The 24,983-nt window shown below is 38.2% G+C and overlaps 1 long non-coding RNA gene across 6 annotated transcripts in view; it reads right to left on the bottom strand.

The window, feature by feature from the left end:
- LOC105077303 (uncharacterized) overlaps nucleotides 1-24,983 on the bottom strand; it is a 315,119-nt gene that overhangs the window by 281,926 nt on the left and 8,210 nt on the right. For all 6 annotated transcript variants that reach the window (XR_012508554.1, XR_012508552.1, XR_006728449.2 and 3 more), the window contains exon 2: nucleotides 3,184-3,241. This is a non-coding gene — a long non-coding RNA (uncharacterized LOC105077303). The remainder of the gene's footprint in view (nucleotides 1-3,183; nucleotides 3,242-24,983) is intronic.

Below are 24,983 nucleotides of genomic sequence, written 5' to 3'. Positions count from 1 at the left end.
AGCATGGTCTGGGAGTTTGGAAAATACTCAATAGAACATGTGTTTTTTGGTTGAACAGTTGACAAAAAGAGACCTTTAGAGCTCTCTTGATTTCCTTTCTTTGGGACTCTGCCAGCCCCCCCGCCCCAAGCCCCAGACACACACACACACACACACACACACACACGTGCGCGCGCGCGTACCCCTCAAGCACTCCATCCTGCTGTATTCAGAATCAGAGAGAAAACTTCTTGATGGTGAAATAAAGGTAGAGGAGTTTTCAAATAAGCATGTGCTGAGACACAGAGTGAAAAGAAAACGAAATCCAAAAATACTTCAGGCCAACGCAGCTTGTATCTCTAAATTTCACCCAGGATTCTGAGGGAAGAGTGAACTGCAGTTTTCATTTAATTCAATAAGACACCCATTTGGCAAGGTTAACCTTTTCCCTCTTGTGTCTTCATTGTGACTTAGTTGATACAAATTGCTTTCATTAGGGCATTAACGGGCTTCTGGCTGTAGTTTCAAATGGAAACTGTTGCGGTAGTTCAGGACACAAGTGGTCAGGATGCTGCTAACTGTGGATTAACATTAGGAAGGAAAGGAAGCAGGCTTGTAAATAACTGCTTAAAGATTCTGTCTGAATGGAAATTCTGGAACATTAAGAGATCCAAACAGAATCATAGATTACATGTCTTTCTAGCTTAAAATGAAATAATTAAAGATACTCTCAAACCTTTTCACTGACATCATCTACATATTATATGAAGGAAGCCTCAGTGTATACTTAATGTATATAATACATTCCTCTAATGTGCCCAAGTGAAGGTAAAGTTGGGAGAAAGGGAAATGAAGTGTGCTACATGGGCTGAAGGATTTGCCAAACAGATCACAAGAGAACACCAAAGACTCTGAGACAGACTTTAAGGAATGAGAGGAGGGGAAAAACAAACCGGCAATTTTTCAGAAAGAATAATGAGTACTTTAAAATCTCATCATCTCTTCCCCTACGGTGCCAGCTGACTGATGATGCAGATACCAAACTGCTTTGGAGACAGTTCTCTTAGCGTGGCTCACAAGTGACGTAGAGGACAACATATATCTAGGATGCTTGGTAATTTGCTAATAATTTTGGATCTCAAATGTGAGGAAATATTTCTTCAGTAATCTCAGTAACCCCACTCAAACCACGAAATAGAACAATAAATGCATTGAGCTCCTCCAACTCCATCATAACTTTGAATATAACCTCATTGTTCCAACCATGTCCTAGGCTGTAAATTACAACAATGAAGCTGAGAACGTGGCATTTAGTAGGCACTTGGTAAATATCTTTCGAATGAATATATGGATGAACTAACAGTTAAGTAACTGGAGGTCTGGTTGTATTGTTGCAGAAAAGTGTGTTACAGCTCAGTGTTACAGCTCGGTGTTACAGCTCAGTTGTGACAGCAACCTGGATCTGGGCGAGAGACCAAGCAGCACTCAGAGTTGGAGAACTCAGGTTTATTACGCCAGTGGGCCCAGAAGGCCCAGAGGACCCAGAGGAGTTAACACTCCAAGCTCTGGACACCGTCTGTAGGTTTACACAGCCTTTTATAGGCTACCAGTCTAGACTTTGCAACATTTTGTAACATCATATGCAAATAAAGTATAACAAAGGTGACTAATTAGGAACAGGCTTTGTAGAAATGGACCAATCAGGAGTGAGGGAAATGGACCAATCAGGAGTGAGCTCCATGCAAATAAAGCACTACAAATAGACCAATCAGGAGTTAGCTCAGGGAACCAATAGAATCTTAGGGGTAAGTTCTGCTTTCCTAGAACTAAGCCGTTTCAAAGTTTAAAAAGTGAAATAATGCTGCAGGGCCAGGGAACCGAATGGTGTTGGCAGGAGGGTAGTGGCCCTGCCTGGGAGTACTGCCGTCTTTTTCATGGGGCTTCCCATCTCAGTATGGGTACATAAATCCTGCCAGTGCAGGTTAAACAAAGCGTAAAGGAGTCTGTATGTATCATGGATAATGGCAAATAATTTAAAGACTAGGTCCAAAGCAGATTTGGTTATAGAGTTCTGTAAGGGAGAGTTCTTGATAAAAATATCAACAGCACATTAGGGAAACACATTTGTTTACGTCTTATCTAGCAGACATTACCAAATTAGTGTCTGTTCTTGTGGTTACCCTGTTTGATATACCCTTTTTACGGAAGGATCAATGATTTCATCTTTAGAGAGAGAGAGATTTGCGATATTGCTATGGAATCTTTCTTCTGTCCATTCCAGTAACATTTCGAACTTCTCTGGACTAGTACACATTGATCGTGGCATGGAAATATTTCCTTTTGTCAATTTACAGTGTGAATAGTACCTAGAATTTGGAAAATATGCTATTCTACGTGAAAATTGAGGAACTTGCTTGAGAGCATGTAGAATATCTGGGACAGGCCAGAATTATGTGTCCTGAGGTTTTAATCTAACCCTTAGTTCTTTTGCTCAGAATAATGCTCTGCCTTAATCCTTTAATTCCTAGCAATAACGGCCCTTCTAACCTAAAGTTTCCTCTCTGAAATTCTCTTTTCACAACCTTCAATAATTATTTTGATTCCACTACTCCTCGAAAACAATGATTTTGTTTCAAGCATCACAAAATCAAGTATCTACAGGGGCCAGGTGGGTAAAACACACAAATGAAGTGATGTGAGAAATGGTAAGTGACCCTGAGCCCCAGTTTCTGGGGGACACGGATGATGGGGATTGTGAGAAACTGGGGATTCAAGCCCAATGTTGAGGCTCCAATTCTCCAAGAGAGACCAGAAATTCAGATTTGTGTATATGGCTTTTAAATTTCATTGTGTTTATTTTAGTAACTAATCAAAATGTAAAACACTGTCCAGGCCAAATACAGGCCAAACCAATCATGTCTGTGGGCTGTGTCTAGCTAAAGGGACAGCTCAGTTCCTTTTCACACTGCCAGACTGAGCTGCTGGGGGTTATTTCGCTCTCTGTTTGGACTGGCTTCTAGTATATCAGCCCTCGATCACACTAAAGAAAGCACAGGAATGTTTTCAGAAATGCCAGCATAGATGGAATTGCACAGCCTCCCAGGATGGCTACTCGGGAGGACGTGTTTGGGGTGGAGAGGTGGTGGTGCATGCTAGCTGAGGTCGGAAGCTCTGGGTCCCATTTGCCTGGGCTCTTTCACTTACCAGCGATGTAACCTTGGGCAAGGGATGTAATTTCTTCCTTTCTTCTTCAGTTTCTCATCTGTAAAATGAAAATAATTACAGTTGTCATGACAGTTACATGAATACACACACACAGTACTTAGTAAGTGAGTGCTGTCTAATTATTTGCTATTATTTATTATTCACAAATCATACCATTGTTGAAAAAGAGCAAAATTTTACATGGCTGTGTCACATTAGACAGCTACTGATTCCTTACTGATTCCTCAGAAAGCTTTCTTCCTCAGACAGGGCAGGTGCAAGAATCAGGCTGCTTGTGGTAAAGTCCCACTATTTTGTCCTTAACACCAGATGCCATCACTTCGTGGAAATGTCATAACTGCATATTTCAATGAAAGGAATATACAAGCAAATTTTTGAAACACTAAAAATACTAGCAGTTAATAATATGTTAAGCTATCTTTTCATTTTTCCCTTTTCTGGAGATCTTCCATTTTAAAGTCAGGGACATCCTGTTCCAGGATTGAAAGTCAGAAAAATCAAAGGACCTTTATTTTCCTCTTTTACAGGTTGTTGAAGCATGAAACATACTGACAAGTGCTTGAGCTAGATATAAGTTACCACGCGATTTCACCCAAGATTGTTTTCACATTCAATGATTCTAAAGGTTTTAATTTTTTAAAAGGTACCCTAAAGGTTTTGAATGTCTAGAAATAGAGAAAATAGAAGGTCACACGACATCTATTTTACAGAAATAATCGTATGTTTGTGAACAGTACATGGTGACACTATTTTCTGTGGCACAAGCATACTTGCTCACCAGTGAAATTCAAGATACACTCTGCCGTTTAAGGATTCTGTTACCTCAAAAGGTAAAGACACCAGCTCTTGTCATACCCGAAAAATAAGTTTCCAGTCAGGAGACTGTGCACTGTGTACCGAAAGATTTTAAAAGATTTCTTTTAAAAAGGAAAAGTACACCCCCCAAAATGGGAGGCAGGCCCATCCAAGGGAAGAAAAGTGGCAGTTTTTGCCTCCTCTCTCTCTCTGTCCTCACTTAGAAGTGGTCTCTGGATTGATTGATGGCTCTTGTCCCTGGAATGCTTAGTCACGTTTGGCCCCTTTGCGCGTGTCCTTACCCCCCGTGGACACAGAAGAACCCGGGGCAGGGAGTGCCTAAACCACAATGTTAATTATAATACAATGAACACTGGGTTGTGTCCAGTTAAGTCTTTTCTCAGTTCATAGTCATGACTGTCGAGTGCTGACCGGTTTCTCCCTGGCACTCATTTAGAGGATGTAAAGACCCTTTATGCCGGAGGCGGGCATAACACCATCTTCCGGATCCTCCTCCTTCTCCTCCACTTATCTGCCCATTGCCCCCAATTATCTAACTACCTGACAATTCCACAACTTCCTTTTTTATTTCCTGTATTCCTACAAATAAATTTAAGTTGTCAGGCCCACCATGCTTTCATTCTATCAAATTCTTTCTTCTCAAGGCAGGAGAAGACAGTTGTGAGTTCTCAAAAATAATGTTGGTTGAATTTTTTAAGACCGAGGACATCTACTTCCATTCCAATCTTGTCAAGTGCTGCTAGGCAGTGGCCTTATGCTCATATAAAACACAGCCCAGGAGCCGAGAAAAGCAGAAGTGCAGAAGAACAGACTCACATAAGATGGGAAGGCACCATGGAAATAATGGACTCCACACACCACCTCACTCTCCATTTAACAATGAAGAACCAACACTCAAAGAAAGAAGTGATTTACAAATGTGCAACTGAATATACAGCAGCCAGAGGCCAAGCCTAATATTGCCAATTGATTAAAATACTTTTGCCAAGTTGATTAAAATTATTAAAAGATTAATATATTACAATAGAACTGAGTCTATAAGCTTCTAGAAGTGTATTAAAATTAGAGATGCACAACTTACAACATTGTTTTTCCTTTCATAACAATTTCAAAATTCTCAGTGTTTCTCAAATGTAATACAACCACTATTTTCCATGAGCATTATTCAGAACAAACCTGGCACTCTATGTACTATGTGGGTGAATTGGGGCTTTTTTTCTGAGATTCTATTTTAAGACCAAAAAAAGAAAAAACCTGTCTTAATTTAAAACAGTAATGATTGGTAAATCCCCAAGGATCCATGCCCAATATTTCATTAAAAAGGAGCTAGTTCTCCTCATTTTCTGAAAATGAATATGACATTGTTTTTGTATTCTTATTGTGGTAAAATATCTCTGCTTATTACATTTCCAGTATGGGTAGTTCATTACTATTATTGCCCCGTTAAACTGGAGCTGTTTTCTCAATGACAGCTATTCCTTTTAGTCAACTAGATACTCAACACTCTACTACCCAGGATATTTACATCTTACAGGCAATGAGTGTATGCAGAACAACAGTCAAAATAAATTTAACAATGGTCTAGAAAAGTGAAGAAAGTTAAAATTATCCTTCTGAACTACTGCCACCAGTCCATTTAAGAAAAGGAGTAACTCTAGTGTTTATTATGCACAAAGTTTTCATCACTTCTTCCATGCAGTTCTTACACATTGTCATATAAATCTATATATAGCCATATCCAATATTGTCCTATATTTTATTCACCATTATATTAGGACATAGGTTGAGTTTCAATCATGACTTTCTGCAAATATTTGCGAAAAGATCTTAAATAAACTAGGTAGGGCTGGGTAAACATTTCCTCGATTTGTACTGGATTGGTTCTACAGTGATTCAGTAAAACCTTAATTTAAAAATGCTTACATCTAAAATTTTATTGGGAAATGATGGGCAGAGAAGTTCCATCTGATTGGCTGACATTTAGAGGAATTAAGATCAATAATAACCCACCTACCAGGAGACAAATGCAAGGAATCAGATCCTTCCGTATGTGGAGTGTTATATGATTGCTGGGAAACTGTACACCTGGGACCACATTTCTGCACCTGGTCAGCTTCACACTTCCTATCAGTTATCTCTTTCCCCAGAGTTCTTTCCGGATCAAAGATCAAAGTTAATGTTTACTTCTACATTTAACATTCTGTGGGCCCTGATTTTGTGCCAGGAATTGTGCTAAATTCTTTACAATCCTATTTGCTTGTATAATTATTAAATCTCATTTCATAGTTAAGAAAACTAAGAGCCTGTTCCCTTAATAACAGTAGCAAATGATTGGAAGCGTCTTTCTTTCCTTTTTGGTAAAAATTTTATTATCCTTTTACATTTGGTTGCAATTCTTTTGCTTTTGCTAAAAACATTACCTAGGTGAATATACATAAATACATGCTACCATATTGCAGATAAATAATTTAATATGTCTCTCTTAGGGTCCAAATGTAGATATTTGTATCTTTCTGGGAACATGAAGCATCATTTCTTATGCAGACAAAATTAGTGACGAGCAATGTAGTATCTTTGGACTGAGAAGTCATTAAGTCATTCCACTCAATCCTAGCCAGTACTCCTCTGTTGCAGAATATTAATAAGATCTTGTTGTCTATAAACCCTTTGTTGTTTTTGTTACCTATAAACTTGAAATTTAACATTTTCAAAGTGAACTTTTGATTACCAACTCCAAGGTAAGTAGAAGAGAGATCATGATCCTTACTTTAAAGCCGAGATAACTGAAGGGAGGGGAACTCCAGTCAACGAAACTACCCAAGTTTATATAGTTAAATGATGCCAGAGTTTTGCCTAGAACCTTCTGATGACTCGTCCGATGTTTTTCTAGTAGAATGTCCCTCAAATAACACTTAACTTTCTGGTCATTCAGTCTTTATAGCTCACGACTTTTATGAATTTGATAATTTTTCCAGAAATAAACAACTTCATATGGAATACAAAATTTAGCTGAAAGAAAAACGATATGGAAATACAAAGAAGAGATGCAATAAATTTCTAACCACATCATAAACAATCACAAAAAAATTTCCTGGAATATTGGATTTGAGTCCTCAAAAAATTTGTAAGACTGACCTTCAGAAGACTAATTCTTTATAATTTGTCTCATTTATAGTTTGTCAAAGAACAGCATTCAAAAAACAAAACACCTTTACAGCTACTTGCTTTTGTTATTCCATGCTGTCTGGAAAAAGAATTGATTTGTGTATGGCCACTAGTTTTTGGTCATTGTCATTCTAGGCTGAATAACCATAAGAAAACTTTAGTCAAAAGTGACATCAATTTCAGTTATTTTTAATTTTTCAAAATGAATGTGTGTAAAAGTAAGAACAGCATCACAGTTCCTATGGAGTTACTTTATTAATTGGTGTCACTTGGGTTTTTATATTTATTATAAATTCATATAGTTAAAAATCAAGTCAAAGTACTATGAGAACATGGTTCTTTTCTCTGCCATTTACTGAGACTTTCTGTAAATGTCATTTACAGAGAATTCTGAATGAATGAATCCAAGCTCAAATTCTTCAGACAGCTGTTCTGTTGCTTGGTCAAGTTCTGTTCCATTTCTCTCTAAGCATCAATTCTATTCTCTCTGAAGACCTACTTTCTCTGCTTACCCATTATCCCTGTTTTTCCATGTCTGTCTGTGGTTTTTGTATCTGTTAGGTTTTTCCTTTCTAAGGCATGGACTCTGGCCCTAAATTTTCATGTTTTACAAGTCTAGCACCCATATTAACCAGCCATAATTTTGCCTCTTAATTCAAAATTTTAGTAGCTGTAACAAATATATTCAGTCCAGTCTTTGGGCATGTTTCAATCAGATATGATAAACAGGGTGAAGACTCATATATAAATAACGCCACTACAGCCCACCAAGTCAGGACAGAAAGCCCCCCAAAGAGAATAGCCAAGCAAACACCTAAAACATGTCTACTGTTAATAAATATTTATAGAACATTATCCTAGCTGCTACAATAAAGGAGAACACAGGGTGTTATGAATGTACATGGAACTGCACTTAAACTAGACCAGGAAGCATCATGGAAAGTTCCTAGAGGAGGTAATATACAAGCTGAGATTTGAAGGATGAATGGATAGTAAGAGTTAGGGAATGAGAATGAAGTTGTGTGTATAAAGCACTGGAATCCACATGCACAAAAATAAGAAGTATAAAAAGGTTTGGCATCTTAAAAGAATTGTAGATATTGCAACATGAATAAAGAAAGCACAGGGTTTGAAGGGGAGAATGATAAGAGATCAATCTGAAGAGTTTGATAGGGACTAGATTACAGAGCATTAGCCAGGCTCACTAAGAGATGTGATTTTATCCTAGAGGCAATAATAATTCTTCAAGGAATTTTTAGAAAAGTTATGATAAGGTAATACTAATAATAATGTTAACAACAGCTAATTTTTCTTGAAAAATTTTTTAAATTAAAAAAATTTTTTAAATTACTGCTGTATTTCAGGAACCATGCTAAATGCATGGCATGTATTACCTCAGCTAATTTTCACAAGAACTCCATAAGGTTGGTACTATTAGTATCCCTATTTTCCAGATGAGATCATTGAGCTAGTAAGTAATAGAACCATAGCCAAGAATGAACTTGAGGGGAGCAAGATTTGAAACAGAAAAATTGGTTATTAGGTTGCTGCATTAGTCCCAGCCTGGGATGACTTGGACTTCATCTAAAACAACAGATAAGAGAATAAAGAAGAAAGGGTAGGCAAGCAATAAAGGATTCAGAACCAAGTTGTTGTTCCAATTCGATATGAGCAAAAGGGAAAGGAAGTAGCCAATAATAACTCCACGTGTAATGGATTGGTCATCTGGGATGACAACAATACCAGAAAGAAGAAGTAAATTTGAAGAGAAATATATTAGATTTCAGACATCCCTGAGATACAAAGGTGGAAATACTCTAGTGAACAGCTGGATATACAAGTAGGGTACTCAAGAGAGGCAAGCAAAAAGAGGTAATTGCTCAAACCATTGGAAGGTATTTCTCACCACATGAAATTCTAGGATGGGTATTTCAAGCTGGTAGGTGGCTCTCCCTCATGCAATTATTCGGGGACCCAGGCTGATAGTAGCTTTTCCGTGTTTAACATGTGGTTTCTTCTAGTCTCTCTGCTTGGAGAAAAGAGTGGAAGTTTAAGGCCAGAGATTTCCTCTTAGGCAAGTGAGGAGGAAGTTGCATAGCTCACTTCTAATCACATTCCCCATGCTAGAACCACCACATGTCCACACCTACTGCAACAGGGCTAGGAAATGCAATCTCTGGCTTACTTGTCACAAAGCAGCTAAAATTCTATTATTATGGAAGAAGGAACAGCTAAGAAGAGTAGATGGAGAGTTTAGAGCCATGGAAGTGAATTAGATTACCTTGGAAGAATGTTTAAAGTAAGAAGAGAAGAAGGTCAAGAATGGGATGGACATATTAATAGTCCTTTTCAGGCTACATGACAGCCATCAAGGAAATTTCCTTCTCTTTCTGTAAATTTTGAATCATATTTCTTATCTTATCCTCACTCCTTTTTGTAGCATTTGGTAACCTGACTCTTGATAATCTATTTCATAACATAAAACATCATGGTAAGAAATGACCCCATTTCCAGTTACAATTCCATGGTGAGCACATCACCACCACGAGCATGCTGTAGTCTCAGCCTTCTGCTTTGTCTGCAGAGAAGATCATCCAAGGCACACAGAGAGCATTTTATAAAACCTTTGTATAACAGATAATGTGTAGGACAATTAATATGTTAGCTAAACCGGGGTTAAAGGGGGTTGAAGGGGATGAAGGACGGTCTAATATTAATAAGATAAAATTTCACAGGAATGCATACAGTATAGTTCCGAAAAACTAAGTTCAAAAGAGGGAGGAGACCTTGCTCAAAACAGTTAATATGAAGACCTCAAGCTCTGTTTGACCACAACATCAATATGCAGGAACACTGTGATACGGCTGCTAAAAAAGGAATGCAATCTTAGGCCTTAGTAGTAGGTTTGACACACACAACAAAAAAATGTTGGTGCACAGAACGCTTTACACTGAACTGTTGGGAGCGCCATGCTAGCATTTACAACTTACAGTTACCGTGAATTCTTCCCCTCCTTTCCCCTCACATGCAACTAATATCTTGTCCCATCTATTTCTACTCTTTAAATATTTTGTGACCATTGTGGTGTTGAATTGGAATTGGAGACATGAGTATGAACTCATATATGTGTGTATGTGTGTGTGTGTGTGTGTGTATATATATACATATATAGTGTTCCTGCATATTGATATTGTGGTCAAATAGAGCTCGACGTCTTCATATTAACTGCTGTTGAGCAAGGTCTCCTCCCTCTTTTCTCATGAACTTAGTTTTTTGGAACTATACTGTATGCATTACTGTGAAATTTTATCTTACTAATATTAGACCATCATTCATCTTCTAGCTTTATGCTCAGGCATGGGAGGCAGGGCTCCTGGTGATGGGCCATTATGTATACTTTAAGCTATAGCCAACTCTTTTTAATGATTAACTTGTAGCAAAAGCAATAGAATACAAAGGTTAAAGTAAAAGAAACATCCAATATGGAGTCAGATTTGTTCTTCCTTATTACAGACAGAAGGAAAGAACAAATGCTAAAGCAAATAGGGTAAAATGTTAAGGAATGCTGAATCTGCCTAGAGGATATAATAGAGTTCTTTGAAATGTTTTTGCAATTTTTATGTAAGCAAGGAATTATATTAAAATTAGAAGCTAAGAAGATGAACTTCTGAATCTGACCCAAGTAATTAGCAAGAGATCATTTCCTGAATCTAATCAATTTTTTCAATGCAATCTAGAAGATTCCATCTGCAATTTACAAAGAAAAGAAGTGGAAAAGTGTATAAAGTCTCTTGTTTACATTAACCGTGTTGTTCAATATGCCTTATGTTTTATCATGCACTGGGGAAATCATATCACCTTCCAGCAATCACCAGGTAGTCAGCTTTCAATAACAGAATTTCAAAGACAAAGGAAAACACAAAGTTAGATCTAAAAGACTACGTTTTTGGATACTAAGTGTGATCTCAAGTAATCTAAAAATACGCCATAGGTGTCACATCTGGGGCAGTTTCATCCTTAGGTTTTATCTGCCATAGCTAACATTGAATGCTAAGAAGAGAGTTCTCAGCAGAGTGCTCTAGACTTAGAGTTATAATTCAACTTCAGCAGTCACTAGATGAATTTTGAAAGATACCAGTTATATATCTAGTAGAGTTATATTCCTAACAAGAACCCTATACATAAAATACTATTATCCTAGTTTTAGAAATAAAGAAACTAAAGCAAAGAGATGTTGAGTAACTTTCCCAAGTTCACACAGCCTGTAAGAACTCAAGCTGGCACTTGAACCCTGCAATACCACCAAAGATAGCTCTCTCTCTCTCTTCTCTCCACTGTGATGTGAATGACATAAAGACCCTAAAGACACACATTTTCTAAGAGAGACTTTGCTCAGGCATGGTAGGTAGAAGAAATGCTACATAGAGTCAGTATAGCTATCCTCTTATGGAGGAGTGTCCAAAAATGTTATTCATACTGGCTAAAATATATATAAAACATCTTAAATGTTCAATAATAGAAATTCGTTAAATGAATCATGGTAGGTACAATGGAGTATTATAACTTATTTTCAGAAAATATTAATGATCATAAGAAAGTGAATACTATATAATGTTTCATTAAAAAGAGTAGAATACAAAATTATTTAGACAGTATGATACACCATATATTTAGCATATAAGTGGGTGTATACACACACACATAGGAAAAAGACTAGAAGGAAATAAATCAAAATGCTAACATGTTTATCACTGAGTATTGCAGGTTACTGAGGTTTACATTTGTGCACCTTATCTTTATTTTCAAAGCTTTCTAATGTTACTCACCACTATTTTTATAATTTTAAAAAGCCAATAGACAGTGCTAAAAAGATTCACTGTAGCTTTTGAAAAGATAAGAAGGAAAATAATAGATGAGTAAACCCAAGAAACCCAGGAGACATTCATCAAATAAACCAGGAAGTGGAGAGAGAGTCCCAACCAGTTGTAGGCTCTGGAAGGAAGAGATCTGGTGAGATCAAAGGAGAGGGTAAGTATGGGAGAACTGTCAACCTCACCACCACCCTCACATAGGTTTCCAGTGACAACACTGGTGTCATCTTCTAAATAAGGGATAGCAAAAAAAAAAAAAAAAAGGCAAGAAAAGTACAGTGTATCCACTGTTTATAAGAAAATTCAGGGGAAAAAAATCTAATAGAAGTAGGGATCCCCTTATTGCCTGAAAATTGGTAAGATATTAGACATAAAAATAAAGTACTATTTATAATGGAACATAAAAAAAAGAACATTCAGAGGGGAAAATCAAAAGTAATAAGCTTTGAATTCAGAAATTAAAAAGAAACAAAAACAGGGCACTGAAACTACTCTGTACAATTCCGTAATGGTGAGTACATGGCATTTCACATTTGTCAAAACCCACAGAAGGTACATCATCAAGAGTGAACCCTTAATGTAAACTATGGATTCTGGGACATAATGATGCGCCAGTGTGAGTTCATCAATCGTAACAAATGTACCACTCTAATGTTGATGGAAGAAATTGTATATGTGTGGAGACAGAGAATATATGGGCACTCTTTGTACTTTTCACTTAATTTTGCTGTGAACCTAAAACTGTTCTAAAAATAAAGTTTTAAGTAAAAAATAAAATTTAAAAAAGAAAGAAAAAAGAAAGAAAATCTAACAAAATGCTCTAATCATTCCATATTTATGGAGATTTAATTGGATTTATTTAATTTGAATTGATTTAATCCAATTGTATTTACTTGAATTTAAATTTTAATATGTGTCTTTATATTTTATGCCTACATTTCCAAGGAAGAAGCAGAATTATTTTTTAGGTGAATGTGCATGTAGGTGTGTATGTTCACACGTGCATGTACGTGAATGCACAGATGACATAACAAGCTAGTAGAGATAAAAACAATTAAAAGAAAATTCTTGCCCTTTAAGAGAGTGCATAGTCTAGCAGAGAGGAAAATATGTGGTCAGGGCCACCCTCTCCTGAAAATACGTGCTGTATACTGCATTAACTCCAGGGGGCCATCCACATAGCTGATTAGGAAATGAATGTTATAATTTGGAATTGCTCGGCAGTCTTATACAAAGTTACAAAACATCAAGAAGAATAGACTGTGGGGACTATGTGACGAGGTACCCATTTTCTTGGTGGCAGTGATGGAGGCTTCACAGACCAAATGATGTAGGGCTTGAGATTAACAGAATGAAAAGATGGAGGGCATGTTCCAAGCATGAGCAAAAGCAGGATTGGGGAAGAGAAGATAGTGTTCCATGTTTCCGGAAAGCAAAATGCAAGGTGGATAATGACAAAAGACACACTGGAGAATTAGGCAGGGCCCAGATGGTGAGGCTATAGAGAATGAAAATTTTATACTGGAGGCAGGGAGTGAAGAGACATGAAGAGCTTTAAATAAGGACACGACATGATTAGATTTTTATTTTGGAAAATTAATCTTTGGGTAGTAAGGAGGGGTTCCAAAAAAGACAGGAAGCCAGTGAACTCAACATTGCAATAATCTAAGGGAAAATAATGAAGATCCAAAATATGGTGAGTGTTGTGATGGGGAGGAATCAGGAGAGGAGAGGAGGAAACAGACACAGAGCTATGGAGAAGGTGGAGTCCTGGGAGTTGGCATCTAATTGAACGTGGTGGTAAAAGAGAAGACAAACTCTCAAATGACTGTCTTGGTTACCTGGCCTGGTCACTGGGTGGATAATGATAGTCTTTTCTGAGGAGGAGAACATAAGAAAGGGATCACGTTCCAGGGAAGAGATGAGCGTGTTGAATTGTGAGTGCCTGTGTGACATCCACATGGAAATGTTCTGATGACAACTGGATATTTGGATCATTTCCTTTTCACTGATAGACGAATCCATGCTTCAGGATCCATAGCTCCCCTTTATTTGCTATGTGGACAAACATCAGAGGACTATGCAATGTGCGGAGGGAAGTGGTCCTGTCAGCTTAGAGACGACCTTCAGCCCGGGATCAGGGAAAGACTAATGCTGGCTTGAACCAAGATGAACAGTTTCCTCTTTTCTAAGTCATTATTTCTTTGCTGTTGGGCTGCTGTTCTGGAGAATGCTGGCAGAGTAAAGCATATGTCTTCTCCCTGATCAGGGTGGTGCTTAGCTAGTGTCTCCATACATGCAAAGGACATAAATGAAGCTGAGTGCGCAGACTGAGCATTTAAAAACATCCAGGAAAGAAAAAATAAATCACTAGCTATCTTGCTATATTAGCATCAAAAATACATTTATTATTAATAATATAACTGAATGAAGCTCTCTGGAAAGCATTCCATAAAAATCATTTAACACTGTCCATCATCCAAGAGATTTTGGAGAACAAAATTTCAAATGTAAAAATAGCAAACAGAAACAAAGTGATTAAATTTGAACAAATACATAAATATCAAAGTATGTAGTTTTGAGGTGGGAAGCCCCATAAAAAAAACTGGCAGGATCTCTAGGTAGGGCCGCTGCTCTCCTCCCAGCACCGTCCAGTTCCCTGGTCCACAGGCTCTATCTCACTTTTTGCCTCTAAAGTGGCTAACTTACACCTAGAATTCTATTGGTTCCCTGAGCTCACTTCTGATTGGTTATTTCCTTCACTCCTGATTGGTTATTACTCTCACTTCTGATTGGTCCACTTCCCTAACTTCTGATTGGTCCATTTGTAGTACTTCATTTGTGTGGAGCTCACTCCTGATTGCTCTATTTCTACAAAGCTTGTTCCTGGTTGGTCAACTTCTGTTATACTTTATTTGCATATGATGTTGCAAAGTGTAAAACTGGCAGCCTATAAAAGGCCTGTGTAAACCTACAGACAGAGTCTAGAGCTCGAAGTGTTAACTTGTCTGGGTTTGCTGGCATAATAAATCTGAGTTCTCCAACTTTCTGAGTGCTGCTTGGTCTCTTTCCTGGATCCAGGTTGCTGTCACAACTGAGCTGTAACGCTGCAACAATTTGAGGAATGGTGAACTCAAAGGGTTGCAGTTGAAGACAAAATAAAATAGAAACAGCCACCTCCCTTTCAAACTACTAAGAAAAGCTTTGTCAAGGACACAAAACTTCATCCGTGTGTAGAGTGTTGAGTCTGGATTTCTGAGAATGGAAGAACTTTCCACATGAAAGAAACAGCCTAGAATGGTTTGTAAAAAGGGATGGGATAATCTGATAAAAGAACTGTGTCAGTTTTCTTGGGGAGAGACAATACGCTGGATCTTAGAGGTAGAGAGTGGGGCTTTCTAATTGAAACTTTCAACGGGAAGCCATTTCGATTACTACTACTGATACAATGCCTCCACTTAATAATAGTAATTGCTAAATTGAATTATATCAGTTATGAGTGTATATAAAATCACCCCATATCGTGGCTTATTGGATAGAAATAAACTTTGAGTTACATCAGTTTTATTATGCATTCTTTCCAGGGTTAATTTGAGTGTTGTTACCTCTATTGTTAAGTTTCCTGTTTTCAAGTGTAATGACAATGTGCTTAAAAGTGTATATTTTAGGAATTTAAAATACATTTCTATTTTAGGTGAGAGAAATAAACTGCGTGAAAAGAGGAACTCCTGAAAAACAAGGAAATTATTTTCATCCAAATACCCTTCGTGATTAAAAAATTTTAAAAGGCTGAAAAGAATCCAGAACATGTTCAGCACTACAATATTTCTGCCACAGAATGTTGGTCGGATGAGCATGTTTATAATTGCAACCAAACAATCTTCACCACCGGTAACTACAGGGGCAGAACAGGTTTTGCAAACAATAGCTTGTAAATAGAAATTTACTAGGCTAGAATTCTTTTATTCCTTGTAAACAATGATAATATTTATTTTAAATGAATACCCAAATAAAGGTAATGCTTTAACTTTTTTGAGGTACAAGTCAAAAGGACAACATACAATTGTCATTTAGAATTGAATACAGTTTTTTTAAATTTTCCTCAGTCTGACCTGAGAAGGACTCACTTCTCATACTCCATTGTATGCCAAATAATGGTAACAATACAAGCAATAACAAAATAATTTTTACTGAGCATGTACTATGTGCAAGGCATTGTTCTAAATGTTTTTCATGTGCTGAGTAATCTAAACCCCGCAAATCCTTGTGAGGAAGTACCTTACATGATGGAAAAAGTCAGCACTAGCTACAGTTTTAGGCCCTGAAACTTTCTCAAAAAGATTAGGTAATGTGTTTTGAGTATTAACAGAGGACAGGGCACAGTATAAAAATTCAATTCCTGAATGAAGATATTCAAAAAGAAAATTAAGAATGGACTATAGGACAGCCATAGTAATTGGACTTTAAAGAAAATTTTTAATGAGGAGAAGAAAATTTAGCAGATGAAGACTGAGTACATTTTAGAGCTCAGTCAGATTTGGCCTAGAAGGAGAATTCACAAGAAAAAGGATATTGAAGAGAATAGGAAAAATCTGCTAGGAGATAGGGACTAATCTTTAAACATAAAGCCAAAGCATTTGTTTATTCTTGCTTTTATTTCTACTAGGAGAAAATTTTTGAGATGTATGTCAGATAATGTTTTGCCTATGTTTTCCTCTAGGAGGTTTATTGTATCTTGTCTTATGTTTAAGTCTTTGATCCATTTTGAGTTGATTTTTGTATATGGGGTTAGGGAGTGTTCTAGCTTCATTGTTTTACATGCTGCTGTCCAGTTTTCCCAACACCATTTGCTGAAAAGACTGTCTTTATTCCATTGTATATTCTTGCCTCCTTTGTCGAAGATTAGTTGACCAAAAGTTTGTGGGTTCATTTCTGGGCTCTCTATTCTGTTCTATTGGGACCTAATGAAACTTACAAGCTTCTGCACAGCTAAGGAAACCATGAGTAAAACAGAAAGACAACCTACGGAATGGGAGAAAATTTTTGCAAATGAAACCGACAAAGGCTTGATCTCCAGAATATATAAGCAGCTCATACGACTCAATAAGAAAAAAATAAACAACCCAATCCAAAAATGGGCAGAAGACCTAAACAAGCAATTCTCCAAGGAAGACATGCAAATGATCAAAAGGCACATGAAAAAATGCTCAATATCACTAACTATCAGAGAAATGCAAATCAAAACTACAATGAGGTATCACATCACACCAGTCAAAATGGCCGTCATTCAAAAATCCACAAATGACAAATCCTGGAGAGGCTGTGGAGAAAGGGGAACCCTGCTACACTGCTGGTGGGAATGCAGTTTGGTGCAGCCACTATGGAAAACAGTGTGGAGATTCCTCAAAAGACTAGGAATAGACTTACCGTATGACCCAGGAATCCCACTTCTGGGCTTATATCCAGAAGGAACCCTACTTCAAGATGACACCTGCACCCCAATGTTCATAGCAGCACTATTTACAATAGCCAAAACATGGAAACAGCCTAAACGTCCATCAACAAGTGACTAGACAAAGATGTGGTATATTTATACAATGGAATACTACTAAGCCATAAAAACTGACAACATAACGCCATTTGCAGCAACGTGGATGCTCCTGGAGAATGTCATTCTAAGTGAAGTAAGCCAGAAGGAGAAAGAAAAATACCATATGAGATCGCTCATATGTGGAATCTAAAAAACAAAAACAAAAACAAACAAACAAAGCGTAAATACAGGAAAGAAATAGACTCATAAACATAGAATACAGACTTGTGGTTGTCAGGGGGGTGGAGGGTGGAAGGGATAGACTGGGATATCAAAACTGTAGAATAGATAAACAAGATTATACTGTATGGCACAGGGAATCACAGAGGAAAAAAATGTGATAATGAGTGTGTATATGTCCATGTATGACTGAAAAATTGTGCTGAACACTAGAATTTGACACATTGTAAAATGATTATAAGTCAATAAAAAATGTTTTAAAAAAAATAAAGCCAAAGCAGCACATGTTCCCCATAACCCTAGTTTTTTAGTCATTGTGTAACTTGGGCTATTCACAAAGGCAGTGTGGGTAGAAGAAAGGACTCTGGACAGAGGGTCCAAGAAACTGAGTTTTCATCTTTATTCTGTTGTTTATCAGCCAGATGACACTTTACAAGTCACTCCTCTTCTCTGAGCTTTATTTCCTTATTCTAAAATAAAAGCAGTGATATGTTGGTATCGTTGTGAATATTATACAGATAATATGCTTTTAAAAGTGTAAAATGCTAAACAAGTGAAAGATATTGTCTGCATTCTTTTCAGGTTCAGTCACTGGACATTATTCTTCCTTTACTTGATCTTTTTTCTTGTTGGCAAAACAAAGTATCTCGGCATCAGCTTAGAATTCAGTTATGCTAAGCTTTTGAAATTCTTAAATAAAAAAGCAGTTAGGTGAAGGAAAGAGAATGTGTTTCTGAGCCTGGAGCAGGACTAAATTCCTGAGCCTACACTTCAACAATTCCTATATTCAGGTCAACAAGTTGCAAGTCAATAGAATGCATCTTCTGTGGATGGCTCCGGGCAAGGGATAAGCCTGAACTTGGAATCAGACACAACTGAACAACAGATAGTACAAATGACCAGCTTAACATCTATATTGTGTAAGAGATAATTTACTTTCTGATCACAGTCTATAAATCTTGGAGAAGTTTAGGTTAACAGAGGGTTATTCTATCCATCATAGATCTAACCCTCTTCCTAGACACCCTGTCCTGACAAACTCAGCTCTAGCAGTGTCTGGAGGTTTGATATAGCACAATGGCAAGTAGGGGAAGTGGAGGAGGCCAGTCTGCGCCTCAGAGTTACAATGGTGTGGCTGGAGGCAGTGGAAAAACATCGTATGTTGTGCCCAAGAGAGTGCCGTTACTCTAGAGCCAGAGGTGATGGCAGAAAATCACATAATGTATCCACTGGGGCCAGATCAAAAGTCTGAGCTAAGTTTGGGAATAAATCAGGACAGAGGAACCGAGCCAGTGAGATGGGAAACCAGCCTAAGAAAGTTTTGGTTTGCTGTGCTGGCATCCAGAGTAGATCCATTAAAAGAAGTTACAATTAGTGTATAACTAGAGTAAATATAACATATATATGTATATAGTTATTGTGGAGTTTTTTTGGTTTTTTCCTAACATTGTGAATACATACTTCCATTCATAAAATATTTCAAGAAATAATTAACTATGGATCACCGATAATGGGGACATCGGGATTAGGCACCTCACGGCAACATCACTCTGACCACCGTTTGTGATGCTGGACCCTAGGATTGTTACGGTCTTTTGAGTTTTCGCGTTGTTTGGATTGTGAGCAATCAAGAGTCTATGCAACATTTTCAAAATTACTGACCTGGAAAATTCATTAACCACACATACACAAAATAAAACTCAGTGCCAACAAAGGAAAATCACAAAGGCAGAGAAAATAAAATATTAGGAGGAATGACACTTATTCCAGTAGTTGGGTAGAAAATAAACTAAAATCTTTGACAAGTGAATTGAAGTGAATTACAACGAAAACCTGAGAAAAAGATAACTGACTCCCAGAGAATGGTTCATTAAACCTGGGAGGAAAGACAAAGTCAAGGTGAATTAACAGCATGTTTGCTATTGATGCTGCTTAAAACTTTGACTTAGAATCTTGAAATTTTCACTGAAAAGGTATACCCCCTAAATTCTAATATCTCCACAGGTTATAAATGAATATAAAAATTTGAAAAAATGTTTTGAAACAACACATCAAGTGATAGTTTTTAAAAATGGAACAGTTGTAAACTGACTATACCTCAGTTTAAAAAAATGGAACGGCAGACAGAAGTTGAAAAGTGGAGAAAAAGAAATAATGCTCACTTGTCATAATTTCTGAGATTTATTCCTAACTTCCCCCTTCCCATGTAAGATCAGAGGGGGATAGTAAAGACCAAGAGAGGCGGATGGCTTAATTCTCCAGAGGAGCACACGTTCAGACTTGCTATGTGGAAGAGCAGGGTTTTCGTATAAAAGTGACTGCCCTGTGCAATGTCACCTAACATTGATTATTTACGTCAGAGGGTCTTGGCCTGTTAACAAAAAGGAGTGGGATGTTATGTGATGTTACGCAGCTGACAGCAGCCCTTGCCTTACCTTGAATCCGTGACTTAAGATAATCTAGATGTCAACATGTTTTCCCCTAAGGGGAGAAAAAACCCAGTGTGACATTTTTCAAAGTATGTAGGAGAAAACCAAGCTGAATGTGGCTAACTAACACTTAGGATTTGTATGATAATATTTTAAAAGAAAATTGATGACTTTCTTCTTTCTAGAGTTTTTAGAAACCTTTGCAACAACAACAACAACAATAATAATACAAGGATGTTGAATATAATGTAATATGATGGGATAAGAAAACAGATAGTAATCAACATGATTTTTCTCTCATTCACTGCCTGCCCCTCTAAACCACCCTCCTGCTTTTAGCCTCAGAGAGGTGGGTTCCTGTTTGGTCCGTTGGGAGACTGAACACTTGCCTGGCAATCAAACATGACAACATCTTGATTTTTAAACTTAAATTTTAAATAGAAAGATTTAAGAGGCAGACAAAGGTGATGGGGGGGAAGGAATTCTGTCTGTTCTCTCTGCCCTCCCCATACAGATGTGAGAAGGGAAGGGAGGAAGGGCTGAAGAGTTGGGTGTAAGCGTGGGGAGCCCGCCTCCCCCTACTTCCTCAGGTGGAGTGCAGAGTTGGCGAAAGGCACCACACAAATACAACTATCTTTCCAAGCATCTTCTTCCTCCCTTCACTCCCCTTAAGTTTGATGACCCCCAAGTGGAGAATCTGTGCCTTCTGTTCTAGGTGAGGTCCAGGGAATCGGCAAGCTTCCAGAAAAGAAAGCACCCATCCCCATGCATGTTGGTGCAGCATGTAAAGTGCAAATCTAGCATGAGAGTAAGCATGAGAGGGCTGGAGAAAGGTCCCCTGGTCTGAGTCTCATCAATTGGACAAAGGGAGGTCAAATTTGATGGAACTGGTACAGCATGGGCACTCCCCACTAGAAATCTGTTGAGTCCATGGCTACATCTCAGCAGACTGTCATCTGCAGGCAGTGGAACTGACTTCCAGGACCACCTCTTTGCCCTTTAAAAGACTGGGATTTACTTCCTTTGCTGAAGACCCGGCAAATCAGACCAAGGCTGAGAAGTTGACACTTCTTTCCCCACCCATGTCAGCATTGAGAGAGGGAAACAAAAAGCATACATCTTGGAATGACTGAGTTTACAAACTTATGGTTGAAAAAGCCCTTAGTTTACCTGATGTGACAAGACTGAATTTTTACATCCGGTGGGGGGAAAAAAAAAACAGATGGTGGGCTTCAAGTTAGAAAATAATTTTAGCATTTGAAGATGAAAGTTTTACTTTCTTGTACACTATGAACTTTGTGCCTGCTGCTAATAATAATCGTTTCAAATAAGCTCTTTTGGGGATCTCTGTCCCTTTCCTTATGTGCCTGGATAATTATTTGGCTGCCACCAAAGCAGCAATCTGAGTTGTACAGCAGCCAAGAAAATCTCAGATCCTATGTTTGCTAATTGGACGTAACAATCCACGCTCAGGGGCAGCAGGGAAAATGGGCTTTACTCTGCCGGAATTGTTTGGGCTTCCATTTTTTGGTTAGCCCCAGTCTCTCATTCCAAATTCTCTGACCCCAAAGCTACTTTCCTGGCGTATAGCACCCAATTCTCTACTCCAGTATAAGAAATGCTCATTCTTCCACGATATCTGGAGAGGACAAGGCTTTCTGTGGGAGAAGATGAGGGTTTGCATCTGGCTAGAGCTTTGTGCTTCTCTGAAACTTGACCACTTTAGAATTAATAAGAGTAAATATTAGAATTAATCCACAAGGAACCAGGAGTCATAAACATTAGTCAATAATATTCTGGCATATAATCTTTCCATTTAAAAAATCCGATAAATACAAATCATAGCTTATAAATCAAATTAGTAAGAAACAAGTGAGTCAATGATATCGCTCTAGGTTTAATTAAGTAAAATTTGAAAACTTATAGTTCTTAAATTATAAAATGGAGTCCCAGATGATCACTTCTGCCTGATCTCTGCAGGAGATGCTTAGGTTATAAAGGAATGTTTGGGGGGAAAGTAGATTATTTAGATTGAATCTTGAAATGATTCTTGAAGATTTCCATTTTTTCCCCCTCTATATACAAAGTTTGAAGCAGAGAAAATGATGATAAAGAGGACATGACTTTGGTCATTTAGAATTTTGAATAAGCCAAGGTTCTTTGATTTGAAGAATATTTCTATTTTTCTTAAAAAAAGTACTTCTATATTCTTAGGGTGCAATATGCTAACAAAACTTACATTTCTATTACTTTTTATAGGTTTTTCCCTGGGTTCGGTTTGTTTGCATCTACTATTTGACATGATTTCCACAGCATGTCTTATCTTTTCCCATTTTACAAAGGGACGTTTATAACCTGAGGGGTTAGATGACATGTTAAAGGGTTAGGTGACTTATACTAGAAGCCAGAAGGAACTCTTGCCTTCTGGCCCAGAATCCATTGATTCATTCTGTCTCAACTGTTCTATGCCCCAGGGACACAGCAGAGATGAAAAAGTCCCTTACGAAAAATGGATAGTGTGTTAGGTAGTAGGCCTTACTTTGCCAGGACTGTTTTGGTTTCCATTTTTCAGTTAGCCCTAATTCCCCTCTCTAAGTCCTCTGACCCCTAAAGCTACTTTTCTGGTGAATCACACCCCAGTTCTCCACCAGGTATAAGAAACGCTCATTCCATTACATCTGGAGAGGCCAAGGCTTTCTGTGGGAGAAGATGAGGGTTTGCAGGTAGACAGAGTTTGTGCTTCTCAGAAACCTGATCACTTTGGAATTAATAAGAGCAAATATTAAAATTAATTCACAAGGTACTAGAAGTCCCTTACAAAAAGGGAGAAAAATAAGGCACGCAAAGGGGTCTGGAGTGGGGAAGGGAAGTATCTGTGTGTGTGTGTGTGTGTGTGTGTGTGTGTGTGTGTGTGTGTGTGTGTGTGTGTGTGTGTTTGGGAGGGAAGGAGAGAGAGAGGGGGTAAAATGTGGGAAGGGATCACACAAATATCTGGGGGAAAGAGAAGTACTGGCCAGAGGACAGAGGTCAGCTAAATTTGGCCCACCACCTGTTCATGTAAATAAAGTTTTATTAGAACACAGTCCCATTTGGCCATTAACATATTGTCTGTAGCTGCTTTGGCACTACATTGGCAGTGTTGAGTCATTGTGACTGAGGTTGTATGTGACACATAGAACTGAAAATATTTGCTCTCTGGACCATTAAAGAAAACATCTGCTGACTCCTGGTTTATGCAGAAGAAACAACAAACACAAAGCCCTCTGGTGCAAGTGTGCTTGCTGTGTTCAAGGAATAGCAAGAAAGCAAGTGTGGCAAAGGTGAGGGAACCGGGAGAGGGTCAGAGAAGACAAGGATGGAGAGAGAGTGAGGACCGATCTGGCAGGGACTTTAGAGGCTGTTGTATAGAACTTTGACCTTTACTCAGAGGGAGATAGGAAACCACTGGAGGAGGTTGAGCACAGAACAGACATAATCTGACTTACAGTGTAAATTGATCAAGCACTCTTTTTAGAACAGATGAGAGGGGGTTAGTTTGGTGTATACTGCAATAATCCAGATGAAAAATGATTCTGGCCTGTACTCAGGTGTAAAGGAGGAAGTTGTGAGAATTTGTCAAATTCTGAATATATGATAAAGATAGTGCTGATGGGATTTCCTGGTAATTGTGTGTATGTGTGTGTGTGCACGCACGCGCATGTGTGTGGGGGTGGGGGAGGGGAGGGAAGAGGGGTCCAAGTTTACTTGTGTGGGCACGCACATCTGGGAGGTCAGACCCTCCATTAACAGACAAAAGGATGATTGTGGGGCTGGGGACTTAAGGCATAGCTCATGGTTGGGACTGAAGAATCTAGTTTGGACAGTACAATTTTAGATGCCTTTTGGATATCCAAGTGGAGATGTCAAAGAGGTATATATGAATCATATCTAGAATTCAGGGGGAAGGTTTGAAACAGACATACAAATTTGGGAGTCATTAACATTTAGATAACATTGAAATCACAAGAACAGAATAAGATTACCTAGAGAGTAAATATAGCCGTCACAGAGAATGGCTTGAATAGCTACCATTTAAATTCAGTGTATGTGACAGGTTTTGAGCTAGGAACTTTATACTTTCTGTCTCTCTTACAGCCCTCTACCTGGGTAGGCATTTATACACAAACCTATTTTGCATATGAGGAAATGAACACTGACGTGCTAAGTGACTGGTCGGACACTACCTAGCTAGTGACAGAATGCAGGCATGCCTACCTCAGTGATAGAGCCCTCTCTGCTCGACGTGGACATAAGGGATAGAAATACAAGAATGAGCTTCAGCTCTGCATATTTGAACAGTTAAAGAGGCCGTAGAACTCTGCAAGTGGGCTGCCCATTAACATCGACATCATCACCAGATGGGCACCTCTGCTCTAAGTTTCAACTGCAGTAAGACACTTCTTTAAGGAAACCACGAGGCTGGTAAGCCATGATAATGCTATCGTGGAACTTCCTTCTCGATGAATAAGCAGAACATTTCTCACTGAAGAGCAGATTAAGAGGCGGACACTACCGAGGAATTTATGCATGGATGTCATGCTAAGGTTAGATGCCCTAACAGGATGCTGGACAACTCCTTTATTAAATCGGAGGAAATAAAACCTCATGACTAAAAACTGAGTATGAATCATTTAAAACAGCACAGAGATAGAGAATATTACTCAGCGACAGATGTGACCCACAAAGTTA

This window comes from Camelus bactrianus, chromosome 8 (genome assembly GCF_048773025.1).
Source record: "Camelus bactrianus isolate YW-2024 breed Bactrian camel chromosome 8, ASM4877302v1, whole genome shotgun sequence".
In the NCBI taxonomy this organism is placed as follows: Eukaryota; Metazoa; Chordata; class Mammalia; order Artiodactyla; family Camelidae; genus Camelus; species Camelus bactrianus.
This window is presented reverse-complemented; position numbering and strand designations above follow the sequence as displayed.